Source organism: Mobula birostris, chromosome 9, assembly GCF_030028105.1.
Source record: "Mobula birostris isolate sMobBir1 chromosome 9, sMobBir1.hap1, whole genome shotgun sequence".
NCBI classification, from domain to species: domain Eukaryota; kingdom Metazoa; phylum Chordata; class Chondrichthyes; order Myliobatiformes; family Myliobatidae; genus Mobula; species Mobula birostris.
This window is the reverse complement of record NC_092378.1, coordinates 177040-191340: the sequence shown is the minus strand read 5'-3', so window position 1 is coordinate 191340 and position 14301 is coordinate 177040. Positions and strand designations below refer to the sequence as shown.

The 14301-nt window shown below is 46.1% G+C and overlaps 1 protein-coding gene across 5 annotated transcripts in view; it reads right to left on the bottom strand.

Annotated features, from left to right (window-relative positions):
* The window catches only part of LOC140202465 (protein mono-ADP-ribosyltransferase PARP11), a 143210-nt gene that overhangs the window by 105462 nt on the left and 23447 nt on the right, over nt 1–14301 (bottom strand). Inside the window, exon 1 of one of the 5 annotated variants that reach the window (XM_072267329.1) lies at nt 9216–9303. The exons of the other annotated variants lie outside the window; for them this stretch is intronic. The gene's annotated coding sequence lies outside the window, so the exon portion shown is untranslated. Of the gene's footprint in view, nt 1–9215; nt 9304–14301 lie in introns of those variants that run through there. 5 annotated transcript variants of the gene reach the window in all.

Genomic DNA, 14301 nt, shown 5'->3' with positions numbered 1-14301 from the left:
CAGAGGAACTGAACGAGTATTTTGCATCAGTCTTTACTGAGGAAGACATCAGCAGTATACCGGACACTCAAGGGTGGCAGGGAAGAGAAGATTCAAAGATTCAAGATTCAAAAAATTTTATTGTCATTCTAACCATACATCAGCTCTGCAGAGCAGAATGAGACAGCGTTCCTCAGGGGCAGTGCAATCATAACATAACAAACGCAACACTAAATAATAAACATAACAATAAATAGTAAAACACAACAGCTACATGTCAGTTAAATCAGTTATAAGTGTCCAGTGCAAGTTAAAAGTGTCCAAAGCAGAGTCAGGTGGAGCAGCTATTTAGCAGTCTGACTGCCTGTGGGAGGAAGCTGTTTAGTAGCCTTGTGGTTTTAGTTTTGATGCTCCTGTAACGTTTGCCTGATGGCAGAAGAACAAACAGTTCATGGAGAGGGTGTGAGGGGTTTTTAATGATGTACCGTGTCTTCTGGAGGCATCGAATCTGAAAGAGGTCTTGGACAGAAGGTAGGGAGACCCAAATAACCTTCTCTGCTCCCCTAACCACCCTCTGCAAGGCTTTTTTGTCGACAGCACTGCAGCCGGAGTACCAGGTTGTGATGCAAAAGGTCAGCACACTCTCAACCATGCCTCTGTAGAATGTAGTTAAGATGTCAGTGGGGAGTGATGCTTGTTTAAGCTTCCCCAGAAAGTGCAATCTCTGCTGGGCCCGTTTCACAATCCCAGTGATGTTCCTGGACCAGGTGAGATTGTCCGAGATCTGCACCCCAAGGAACTTGATGTTTTCCACTCTCTTCACTGTGGAGCTGCTGATGCTGAGGGATGTGTGCTCAGGCTGAGACCGTCTGAAATCGACGTTCATCTCCTTGGTTTTGGTGACATTAAGCATCAAGTTGTTATCCCTGCACCAGTTCGCTAGGTGTTTGACCACCTCCCTGTACATAGTTTCATCATTTTTGCTGATGAGCCCCACCACTGTGGTACCATCTGCAAACTTAGTGATCAGGTTCTCCTTGAATCTGGTTGTACAGTCATGTGTTAGCAGTATAAACAGCAATGGGCTAAGCACACAGCCTTGTGGAGATCCAGTGTTCAGTGTGATGGAGTCAGAGACGTTCCTGTCAACACGGACTGACTGTGGTCTCTCTGTCAAGAAATCCAGAATCCAGCGACACATGGCAGTGCTAAGGCCAAGCAGCGACAGTTTCTCCACTAGTCTCTGCAGGATGATGGTATTGAACGCTGAACTGAAATCAATGTACAGGATTCTGGCATAAGTGTCTTTGTTGTCCAAGTGAGAAAGAACTGTGTGCAGTGTGGTGGATATTGCATCCTCCGTAGAGTGATTTGGACGATAAGCAAACTGCAGAAGATCCAGTGATGAGGGGAGGCTGGCTGTGATATGAGGCTTGACAAGCGTGCGCAGAAGTGTGCGCAGTCACAATTACGACAGAGGAAGTACTCAGGAAGCTGAACAGTCTAAAGGTAGATAAATCTCCTGGACCAGATGGAATGCACCCTCGTGTTCTGAAGGAAGTAGCTGTGGAGATTGCGGAGGCATTAGCGATGATCTTTCAAAAGTCGATAGATTCTGGCATGGTTCCAGAGGACTGGAAGATTGCAAATGTCACTCTGCTATTTAAGGGGGCAAGGAAGCAAAAAGGAAATCATAGACCTGTTAGCTTGACATCGGTGGTTGGGAAGTTGTTGGAGTTGATTGTCAAGGATGAGGTTACAGAGTACCTGGAGGCATATGACAAGATAAGCAGAACTCAGCATGGTTTCCTTAAAGGAAAATCTTGCCTGACAAACCTATTACAATTTTTTGAGGAAATTACCAGTAGGCTAGACAAGGGAGATGCAGTGGATGTTGTATATTTGGATTTTCAGAAGGCCTTTGACAAGGTGCCACACATGAGGCTGCTTAACAAGATAAGAGCCCATGGAATTCCGGGAAAGTTACATACGTGAATAGAGCGTTGGCTGATTAGCAGGAAACGGAGAGTGGGAATAAAGAGATCCTATTCTGGTTGGCTGCCGGTTACCAGTGGTGTTCCACAGGGGTCCGAGTTGGGACCGCTTCTTTTTACATTATACGTCAACGATTTGGATTATGGAATAGATAGCTTTGTGGCTAAGTTTGCTGACAATACCAAGATAGGTGGATGGGAACAGTAGTGCTGAGGAAACAGAGAGTCTGCAGAGAGACTTGGATAGATTGGAAGAATGGGCAAAGAAGTGGCAAATTAAATACAATGTTGGAAAGTGTATGGTTATGCACTTTGGCAGAAGAAATAAAGGGGCAGACTATTATTTAAATGGGGAGAGAATTCAAAGTTCTGAGATGCAACGGGACTTGGGAGTCCTCGTACAAGATACCCTTAAAGGTTAACCTCCAGGTTGAGTCCGTGGTGAAGAAGGCGAATGCAATGTTGGCATTCATTTCGAGAGGAATAGAGTATAGGAGCGGGGATGTGATGTTGAGGCTCTATAAGGCACTGGTGAGACCTCACTTGGAGTACTGTGGGCAGTTCTGGTCTCCTTATTTAAGAAAGGATGTGCTGACATTGGAGAGGGTACAGAGAAGATTCACTAGAATGATTCTGGGAATGAGAGAGTTAACATATGAGGAACATTTGTCCGCTCTTGGACTGTATTCCTTGGAGTTTAGAAGAATGAGGGGAGACCTCATAGAAACATTTCGAATGTTGAAAGGCACGGATAGAGTGGATATGGCAAAGTTGTTTCACATGATGGGGGAGTCTAGTACGAGAGGGCATGTCTTGAGGATTGATGGGCGCCCATTCAGAACAGAAATGCGCAGAAATTTTTTTAGTCAGAGGGTGGTGAATCTATGGAATTTGTTGCCACGGGCAGCAGTGGAGGATAAGTCATTGGGTGTATTTAAGGCAGAGATTGATAGGTATCTGAGTAGCCAGGGCATCAAAGGTTATGGTGAGAAGATGGGGGAGTGGGACTAAACGGGAGAATGGATCAGCTTGTGATAAAATGGCAGAGCAGACTTGATGGGCTGAATGGCCGACTTCTGCTCCTTTGTCTTATGGTCTAAACTGGTTGTTATTTGCCAAGCCTGCTTCTAAAGGGAAAATGGATCAGCCATGATGAATTGGTGGGTAGACTCAACGGGCCAAATGGCCTAATTCTGCTCTTAAGGTCTAAAGTAGATCCCACAGTAAACCTCACCATCCAGAAAAACAAGGCAGCAAGTTCATTGGAATTTAAACTTGCTCTCTGAGTCACTAATCACACCTTCCAGAAACATGATACTCCTGTCAGGAGTGTGATGAATATTCTTCACTTGTCTGGATGAATGCAGCTCCAATAGACATCATCAAGATAAAGCAATTGAACTAATTAGTATCACATGCTACTGCATCTCTGACTCTCAGTGGAATTCACACTTGCCTTTTAAAACATTCATTGCTTATACCATTGGTACAGAGTGACTATAGTACCTCGAAAATAGATCATCAAGGCAACTCCAACAACAACTCCCAACCCTGCAATCTGTACCATCAAACAAGGATAAGAATTACATGGAAACATTACCACCACCAGGTTAGCAATCAAGTCACAAACCATCCTGACCTGGAAATTAGAGCATTATAAAGTTTTTGACAAGAATAGGCCATTCAGCCCAACAAAGCTTGCCAAATTCCTATTCACATAACTATGGAGTTTATATTTTGAAAGTCTCTATGTAACTGCTCTCAACTTTATAAATGACCTGGAAGACAAAGTAGAAGGGTGGGTTAGTAAGTTTGCTGATGACACAAAAGTTGGGGGTGTTGTGGACAGTCTGGAGGGCTGTCTGAAGTTACAGCGGGATATTGATAGGATGCCAAACTGAGCTAAGAAGTGCCAGATGGAGTGCAACCCAGATAAGTGTGAAGTGGTTCATTTTGGTAGGTCAAATTTAAAGACAGAATATAATACTAATGGTAAGACTCTTACAGTGTAGAGGATCTGAGAGGTCCTGGGGTCTGTGTTCATAGGACACTCAAAGCTGCTGCACAGGTTGACCGTGTTGTTAAGAAGGCATATGGTGTGTTGGCATTCATCAACTATGGGATTGATTTCAAGAGCCGTGAGGTAATGTTATAGCTATGTCAGACTCCAGTTGGAGTACTGTGTTCAGTTCAGGTCACCTCACTACAGGAAGAATGCGGATACTATAGAGAGAGTGCAGAGGAGATTTACAAGGATGTTGCCTGGATTGGAGGGCGTACCTTATGAGAATAGGTTGAGTGAACTTGGCCTTTTCTCCAGGGAGCGATGGAGAATGAGAGGTGACCTGATAGAGGTGTATAAGATGATGAGGGGCATTGATCGTGTGGATAGCCAAAGGCTTTTTTTCCAGGGTTGAAATGGCTAACGTGAGAGGGCGTAGTTTTTTAAGATGCTTGCAAATAGGTACCGATGGGATGTCAGGGCTAAGTTCTTCCACACAGAGTGTGGCGGGTGGGTGGAATACACTGCCAGCAGTGGTGGTGGAAGCAGATACACTGGGGTCTTTTAAGAGCCTATTAGGTAAGTACATGGAACTTAGAAAAAATAGAGGGCAATGTGCTTGGGAAATACTAGGCAGTTTCTAGAGTAGGTTACATGGTCAGCACAGCATTGTGGGCCGAAGGGCCTGTAATGTGCTATAGATTTCTATGTTCTAACTACAAAACTAGGTAGTCTATTCCATATGTCTATAACTCGCTGTGTAAAGAAATGTTTCCTGATATTTGTCAGAAATCTTCCCTTAAACAGTCCTCAACTATGGCCCTGTGTCCTCATTGATGGATTTTGAAGTAGCAGCTGGCATCCACCTTACTTATACCTTTAATGACTTCTATCATGTCTCCTCTCATTCTACGTCTACTTAGGCTAAAAAGATTTAATTCTTTCAATCTTTCTTCATAGATCATACCCTGCAGACCTGGAATGAGTCCCTTTGCCCTTCTCTGAACTCTCTCCAATGCCTTCACATCCCTTTCACAATATGGAGCCCAAATCTGTACACAGTACTCAAGGTGTGGCCTCACAAGTGCGTTATACAACTTAAGGAGAACGTCTCTAGACCTGGACTCCACTGGGCGCATTATATAGCCCAACATTCTATTAGCCTTCCTAATCGCTTCTGTGCATTGTCTAGACATTGATAGTGATGAATTTACCAGGACACCCAAATCTTTCTCATACAGTGTAATTTCTAACTCAGGATGACTCCCCCCCCCCCCAAAAAAATAAGAGAGCTTTAGCCAGTTCAGACGTTGGAAGTTTTGAGAGGAGGAGATTCAATCAGTTCCACTGCCCGAGGATAAAAGGCAACAGCAAGTTGGTAGAGTGAAAAAGAGCTTTGACCAGCAGCCAACGGGCATTTGGGATTGATTAGCAAGAGCAAATTAAAGGAAGGCAGGGGCAAACACTATGGCTACTCTCTGAGTGGACATAGTCAGGGTAGTGATCTTGAGGTTTTATCCCATCGAGGCTTCTGCGAGGAGAGACTTCAGTCAGAAAAAGCAAAGAAAAGAAAACATCAAGTTTTTTCGTTCTCTTCTTTAGATCTGTTCAGCTAGGACAGTAGAGATGTCAAGCGGAATGTTCCTCCTGCCAGATGTGGGAAAGCAGAGAGACCTCCAGTTCCCCTGACGACTACAACTTTAGGAAGTGCATCCAGCTGCAGCTTCTAACAGTCTGCATTAAGGAGTTGGAGCTGGAACTAAATGAACTCCAGAATCAGGAGGCTGAAGGGGTGATAGATAGGATATACAGAGATGCAGTTACACCCAAAGTGCAGGATACAGGAAACTGGGTGACAGTCAGGAAAGGGAAAAGGGATTAAGGACCACAGCAGGTAACCCTGTGACCATCCCCCTCAACAAAAGGTACTTTGGATTCTGTCGAGAGGGGATGACCTAACAGAGGAAAGTTGCAGTGGTTATGTCTCTGGCACTGAGTCTCCCTCTGTGACTCAGAAGGGAAGTGGGGAGAAGAGGTATGCAACACACATCAAAGTTGCTGGTGAACGCAGCAGGCCAGGCAGCATCTCTAGGAAGAGGTGCAGTCGACGTTTCAGGCCGAGACCCTTCGTCAGGACTAACTGAAGGAAGAGTGAGTAAGGGATTTGAAAGTTGGAGGGGGAGGGGGAGATCCAAAATGATAGGAGAAGACAAGAGGGGGAGGGATAGAGCCAACAGCTGGACAGGTGATAGGCAAAAGGGGATACGAGAGGATCATGGGACAGGAGCAGGAGGTCCGGGAAGAAAGACGGTGGGGGGGGGGACCCAGAGGATGGGCAAGAGGTATATTCAGAGGAACAGAGGGAGGAAAAGGAGAGTGAGAGAAAGAATGTGTGCATAAAAATAAGTAACAGATGGGGTACGAGGGGGAGGTGGGGCATTAGCGGAAGTTAGAGAAGTCGATGTTCACGCCATCAGGTTGGAGGCTACCCAGACGGAATATAAGGTGTTGTTCCTCCAACCTGAGTGTGGCTTCATCTTTACAGTAGTGGAGGCCGTGGATAGACATGTCAAATTGGAATGGATGTGGAATTAAAATGTGTGGCCACTGGGAGATCCTGCTTTCTCTGGCGGACAGAGCGTAGATGTTCAGCAAAGCGGTCACCCAGTCTGCGTCGGGTCTCGCCAATATATAAAAGGCCACATCGGGAGCACCGGACGCAGTATATCACCCCAGTCGACTCACAGGTGAAGTGTTGCCTCACCTGGAAGGACTGTTTGGGGCCCTGAATGGTGGTAAGGGAGGAAGTGTAAGGGCATGTGTAGCACTTGTTCCGCTTACATGGATAAGAGCCAGGAGGGAGATCAGTGGGGAGGGATGGGGGGGACGAATGGACAAGGGAGTTGCGTAGGGAGCGATCCCTGTGGAATGCAGAGAGGGGGGGGAGGGAAAGATGTGCTTAGTGGTGGGATCCCGTTGGAGGTGGCGAAAGTTACGGAGAATAATATGTTGGACCCGGAGGCTGGTGGGGTGGTAGGTGAGGACCAGGGGAACCCTATTCCTAGTGGGGTGGTGGGAGGATGGAGTGAGAGCAGATGTACGTGAAATAGGGGAGATGCGTTTAAGAGCAGAGTTGATAGTGGAGGAAGGGAAGCCCCTTTCTTTAAAAAAGGAAGACATCTCCCTCGTCCTAGAATGAAAAGCCTCATCCTAAGAGCAGATGCAGCGGAGACGGAGGAATTGCGAGCAGTGGATGGCGTTTTTGCAAGAGACAGGGTGAGAAGAGGAATAGTCCAGATAGCTGTGAGAGTCAGTAGGCTTATAGTAGACATCAGTGGATAAGCTGTCTCCAGGGACAGAGACAGAAAGATCTAGAAAGGGGAGGGAGGTGTCGGAAATGGACCAGGTAAACTTGAGGGCAGGGTGAAAGTTGGAGGCAAAGTTAATAAAGTCAACGAGTTCTGGACATCAGTGGATAAGCTGTCTCCAGAGACAGACAGGCCCTTCGGCCCTCGATGTTGTGCCAACCCATATATTCCTTTAAAAAAAGTACTAAACCCACACTACCCCGTAACCCTCCATTATTCTCTCATCCATTTGCCTGTCCAAGAGGCTCTTAAATACCCCTAATGTTTTAGCCTCCACCACTATCCCTGGCAAGACATTCCAGGCACCCACAACCCTCTGTGTAAAAAAAAATTACCCCTGATGTCTCCCCTAAACTTCCCTCCCTTAACTTTGTACATATGCCCTCTGGTGTTTGCTATTCATGCCCTGGGAAACAGGTACTGGCTATGCACCCTATCTATGCCTCTCATAATCTTGTAGACCTCTATTAAGTCCCCTCTCATCCTTCTACGTTCCAAAGAGAAAAGTCCCAGCTCTGTTAACCTTGCCTCATAAGACTTGTTTTCCAATCCAGGCAACATCCTGGTAAATCTCCTCTGCACCCTCTCCATAGCTTCCACATCCTTCCTATAATGAGGTGACCAGAACTGAACACAATACTCTAAGTGTGGTCTCACCAGAGATTTGTAGAGTTCCAACATGACCTCTCTACTCTTGAACTCAATCCCCCTATTAATGAAGCCTAGCATCCCATAGGCCTTCTTAACTATCCTATCAACCTGTGCAACGACCGGTAGGGATGTATGGATTTGAACCCCAAGGTCCCTCTGTTCGTCCACACTCTTAAGTAACTGACCATTAACCCTGTACTCAGCCTTCTGGTTTGTCCTTCCAAAATGCATCACCTCACACTTATCCAGATTGAACTCCATCAGCCACTTTTCTGCCCAACTCTGCATCCTGTCTATATCCTCTTGTAACCTTCGACAACCTACAGCTCCATCCACAACCCCTCCAATCTTCGTGTCATCCGCAAACTTACTCACTCATCCTTCCACCTCTTCATCTAGGTCATTTATAAAAATAACAAAGAGCAGGGGTCCCAGGACAGATCCTCGCAGCACTCCACTAGTCACCGACCTCCAGGCAGAATACTTTCCTTCCACTACTACCCTCTGCGTTCTTCCTGCAAGCCAATTTTTTATCCAAACAGCCAAGGTTCCACTGATCCCATGCCTCCTGACTTTCTGGATGAGACTCTCATGGGGGACCTTGTCAAATGCCTTGCTAAAATCTATGTAGACCACATCTACCGCCCTACCCTCATCAATTTCTTTTGTTACCTCTTCAAAAAACTCAATTAGGTTCGTGAGGCACGATCTTCCCTTCACAAAGCCATGTTGACTATCCTTGAGTAGACTGTACTTCTCCAAGTGCTTGTAGATCCTGTTCTCGAAAATCCTTTCCAATAATTTGTAGACCACCGACGTAAGTCTCACCGGTCTATAGTTCCCAGGATTCTCCCTATTACCTTTTTTAAACAAGGGAATTACATTTGCCATTCTCCAATCCTCCGGCACTTCCCCTGCAACCAAAGAGGATTCAAAGATCATAGCTACTGCTCCAGCTATCTCTTCTCTCACTTCCCACAGCAACCTGGGGTATATCACGTCCGGCCCTGGGGACTTATCAATCTTGATGTTTTTAAGAAGATTCAACACTTCTTCCTTAATCTCCACATTGTCCAGCACACAGGCCTGTTCTATTTCGACTTCACCCTGATCAAGGTCCTTTTCTCTTGTGAATACTGAAGCAAAGTATTCTTTTAGGACCTCCCCAACCTCCTCCGCCTCAAGGCACATGTTGCCTTCTTTATCCTTTAGCAGCCTCACCTTCATTCTTGTCATCCTTCTGTTCTTCACATACGCATAGAACGCCTTGGGGTTCTCCTTAATCCTACATGCCAAGGCCTTCTCATGCCCCCTTCAAGCTCTCCTAAGTCCTTTCTTAAGCTCCTTCCTGGCTACCCTATAATTCTCATGAGCCCTTCCTGCTTCCTGCTTCTGATATCTAACATATGCTTCCTTCTTCCTCTTGATGAGTTGCCTCACGTGTTTCATCAGCCACGGTTCCTTTTTCCTACCATTTTTTTCTTGTCTCAGTGGGACAAACCTATGCTGAACCCAGCACAAGTGGTCCTTAAACTTCTACCACATTACTTCTGTGCTTTCACCCTTGAACATCTGTTTCCAATTTACTCTCACTAGTTCCTGCCTCATCCCTTCATAGTTAGCCCTTCCCCAGTTAAGCACTTTCCCATTTTGTCTGTTTTTAACCTTTTCCATAGCTATGCTGAAGCTAAGGGAGTTGTGGTTACTCTCACTGAAATGCTCCCCCACCAAGTGGTCTGCCACCTGACCAGGTTCATTACCCAGAACTAGATCCAGTATGGCCTCACCTCTCATCGGCTGGTCCACATACTTTGTCACGAATCCCTCTTGAACACACCTGACAAATTCAGCCCCATCTATCCCCCTTGCAGTTAGGAGGTGCCAGTCAATATGACGGAAGTTGAAATCACCCATAATTACAACCCTGCCCCATTCTAAAATCTGCCTGCTTATCTGCTCCTCGGTGTCCCGGTGTGGTTAAAGAGTTAATGTTAGAGGGAAGGCAAAAGATTTCTGGATTATTGGGCTGTCTCCCTGGGAAGGTGGGACCTATACAGAACACACATCAAAGTTGCTGGTGAACGCAGCAGGCCAGACAGCATCTCTAGGAAGAGGTATAGTTGACGTTTTGGGCCGAGACCCTTTGTCAGGACTAACTGAAAGAAGAGCTAGTAAGAGATTTGAAAGTGGGAGGGAGAGGGGGAGATCCAAAATGATAGGAGAAGACAAGAGGGGGAGGGATGGACCTAAGAGCTGCCATCCCTTCTCGTAATTCCTCCATCTCCGCCGCATCTGCTCTCAGGATGAGGCTTTTCATTCCAGGACGAGGGAGATGTCCTCCTTTTTTTAAAGAAAGGGGCTTCCCTTCCTCCACCATTGACTCTGCTCTCAAACGCATCTCCTCCGTTTCACACACATCTGCTCTCACTCCATCTTCCCGCCACCCCACTAGGAATAGGGCTCCCCTTGTCCTCACCTACCACCCGACCAGCCTCCGGGTCCAACATATTATTCTCCGTAACTTCCGCCACCTCCAACGGGATCCCACCACTAAGCACATCTTTCCCTCCACCCCCCTGCTTTTCGCAGGGATCGCTCCCTACGCAACTCCCTTGTCCATTCGACCCCCTCATCCCTCCCCACCGATCTCCCTCCTGGCACTTATCCTTGTAAGCGGAACAAGTGCTACACATCCCCTTACACTTCCTCCCTTACCACCATTCAGGGCCCCAGACAGTCCTTCCAGGTGAGGCGACACTTCACCTGTGAGTCGACTGGGGTGATATACTGCGTCTGGTGCTCCCGATGTGGCCTTCTATATATTGGCGAGACCCGACGCAGACTGGGAGATCGTTTTGCTGAACACCTATGCTCTGTCCGCCAGAGAAAGCAGGATCTCCCAGTGGCCGCACATTTTAATTCCACGTCCCATTCCCATTCTGATATGTCTATCCACGGCCTCCTCTACTGTCAGGTTGGAGGAACAACACCTTATATTCCGTCTGGGTAGCCTCCAACCTGATGGCATGAACATTAACTTCTCTAACTTCCGTTAATGCCCCACCTCCCCCTCGTACCCCATCCGTTATTTATTTATATACACACATTCTTTTTCTCCCTCTCCTTTTTCTCTCCCTCTGTCCCTCTCACTATACCCCTTGCCCATCCTCTGGGTTTCCCCCCAGCCTTTTATTTCTCCCTGGGCCTCCTGTCCCATGATCCTCCGATATCCCTTTTGCCAATCACCTGTCCAGCTCTTGGCTCCATCCCTCCCCCTCCTGTCTTCTATCATTTTGGATCTCTCCCTCCCCTTCCCACTTTCAAATCTCTTACTAGCTCTTCTTTCAGTTAGTCCTGACAAAGGGTCTCGGCCCAAAACGTCAACTGTACCTCTTCCTAGAGATGCTGTCTGGCCTGCTGCATTCACCAGCAACTTTGATGTGTGTTGCTTGAATTTCCAGCATCTGCAGAATTCCTCGTGTTTACCTATACAGACAGTTTTCACCTGAACTGGTGGGGAACTAATATCCTAGCGGGAAGGTATGTTAACGCTACATGGTGGAGTTTAAACTAGATTTGTAGGGGGATAGGAACCAGAATGCCAGAACAGTTAGTGGAGAGGTTATGGAGGCAGATGTTGGTGAGACCTCATTCAAAGTTAGGAATCAAAAGGTTGAGCAAGGTGTGACTAGTGCCCCGAGCTGCCTATATCTCAATGCAAGTAGTATCACACGAAAAGCAGATAATGTTGCTGTCTGTAGATGAGGTAGCTGGTTCGTAAACAGTGGCAATGTATAGTGAGGAGAGGGTATTGATAGGGCAGAATTGCAGTCAACAGGATGAGTTGCAAAGTAAAAGGCAGACAAAATTAAAAAGGGTGAATACAGGGCTGAAGGTGTATTTGAATGTGTGCAGTATACAGAATAAGGTAGATGAACTTGCAGCACAGTTATGGAGGCAGATGTTGGAGATCAGAAGTTATGATGTTGTAGGCAAAACAATCATGGCTGAAAGAAGATTATAACTGGGACTTTAATGTCCAAGGATACATATTGTATTGAATGGAACCGCAAGGGCAAAAAGACCCTGATGGACGTTATATGCAGACCCCCAATCAGTAGTAAGGATGTGGCCTACAAATTAGATAGAAAATTCATGCCAAACTGACAATGTGATACAGTCAGGGGGGACTTTAATATGCAGGCAGATTGGGAAAAATGGGTTAGTGCTGGATTACAGGAGGGCGAATTTCTGGAGTGCCTACAAGATGGCTTGAGCCCACTATTGGATCAGCTATTCTGAATTGGGTGTTGTGCAATGAGCAGAATTGATTAGAGAACTTAAGAAAAAAGAACCCTTGGGGCAAGTGATCATAATATGGACAAATTCACCCTGAAATTTGAAAAGCAGCTAAAGTCAGATGTATCAATATTACAGTGAAGTAAAGGGAATTATAGAGGTATGAGAGAGGAGATGGCCAGAATTGACTGGAAAAGAACAGAGACGGGGATCATTAGAAAGAGGTGACAGGATCGGAAGGTGTTGAATCATTATGGATAGAGCTAAGAAACTGCAAAAGGTGAAAAGAACCTCACGGGAATTGTATACAGACACCTAAACAGGAGTAAGAATGCGGCCTACAAATTACAACGGGAGAAAGAAAATGCATGCCAAAAAGGCAATGTGACAATAATCATGAGGGACTTCAGTATGCAGGTAGATGGGGAAAATTAGGTTGGTGCTGGATTCCAGGAGGGGGAATTTCCAGAATGTCTACAAGATGGCCTTTTAGAGCAGCTCGTGGTGGAACCCACTAGAGGATCAGATATTCTGGACTGGGTGTTGTGCAATGAACCAGTCCATTGCCCTCCTCTGGTGCCCCTCCCTCCAGTTTTTTTTCCTGTGGCCTTCTGTTCTCTCCTATCAGACTCCCCCTTCTCCAGCCCTGTATCTCTTTCACCAATCAACTTCCCAGCTCTTTACTTCATCCCTCCCCCTCCTGGTTTCACTTAATCTCATGTGCTTCTCTCTCCCCTCCCCCACCTTTTAAATTTACTCATCTTTTTTTTCAATCCTGCCAAAGCGACTTGGCCCGAAACGTCAACTGTACTTTTTTCCCATAGGTGCTGCCTAGGTTGCTGAGTTCCTCTAGCATTTTGTGTGTGTTGCTTGGATTTCCAGCATCTGCTGATTTTCTCTTGTTTGTTAATTAGAGAGGTAAAGGTAAAAGAACCCTTAGGGGAAGTGATCATAATATGGACAAATTCACCCTGAAATTTGAGAAGAAGCTAAAGTCAAATGTATCAGTATTACAGTGGAGTAAATGGCATTACAGAGGCATGAGAGAGGATTTGGCCAGGATGAATGGAAAAGACACTGGCAGGAATGATGGCAAAGGCTGGAATTTCTGGTAGCAATTTGGAAGGCACGGGATAGGTACATGACGAAGAAGTATTCTAAAGGAAAGATAACACAACTGTGGCTAACAAGAGAAGTGAAAGCCAACGTAAAAGCTGAAGAGGGATCATATAATAGAGCAAAAATTAGTGGGAAGAGAGAGAGAGACAGAGACAGAGACAGAGAGAGAGAGAGAGAGAGAGAGACGGACAGGTGAAGACTAAGTTTTGGACTGTCACTTTAAGGCACGAGGAGGAACGGAGACTAACTTGTTTGCTAAGTTGGAGAGAGAGGGCACCGAGCAGCTCGTAAGTCACTATGGTGACCGAGGGCAGTGTTATTTGATGGACAATCGATGTTATAGTTACTCTGGAGTGTGTTTATACTTTCTCCAAGGACATTTGCCCGCTAGTACACTTTACACAGACAAAGAAAGGAGGAGTTATTTGAATGACAGTTGGAACTCAGTACGGTGAGATAAATAGGAGGTAGGATGATAGACCTGACACACGATTTTGAACACTGGATGAGCTTTGTTGTGCCCACAGAAAAAGTGGGTTTTTGGAGGATCGATCAGGCGGATCGATCAGTGGCTCTTGCAGTGAGAAAAGGGAGTGACCGGTGGGGAGATGTCCATGTGTCCAACCCTCGCCTGGGTTGATAGCTCCACCACAGAGGAACGGTCCCCTTTGTTGAAGTCACAGTCGGTGACTTTTAAAGGATTTCGGAGGGCAACAGGAAGATCGACGGCGTCAGCTCATCTGAAGACTCAAATCTCTCCCTCTCTCTCTCCATCACTACTCAACTCAACACCACGAACTGAACTTTACTCATTATCGTAAGACTATCTATTTACCCCTAGACTTGAAGAAGCTTGGTTTTCATATATATTCCACACTTACTTATATAT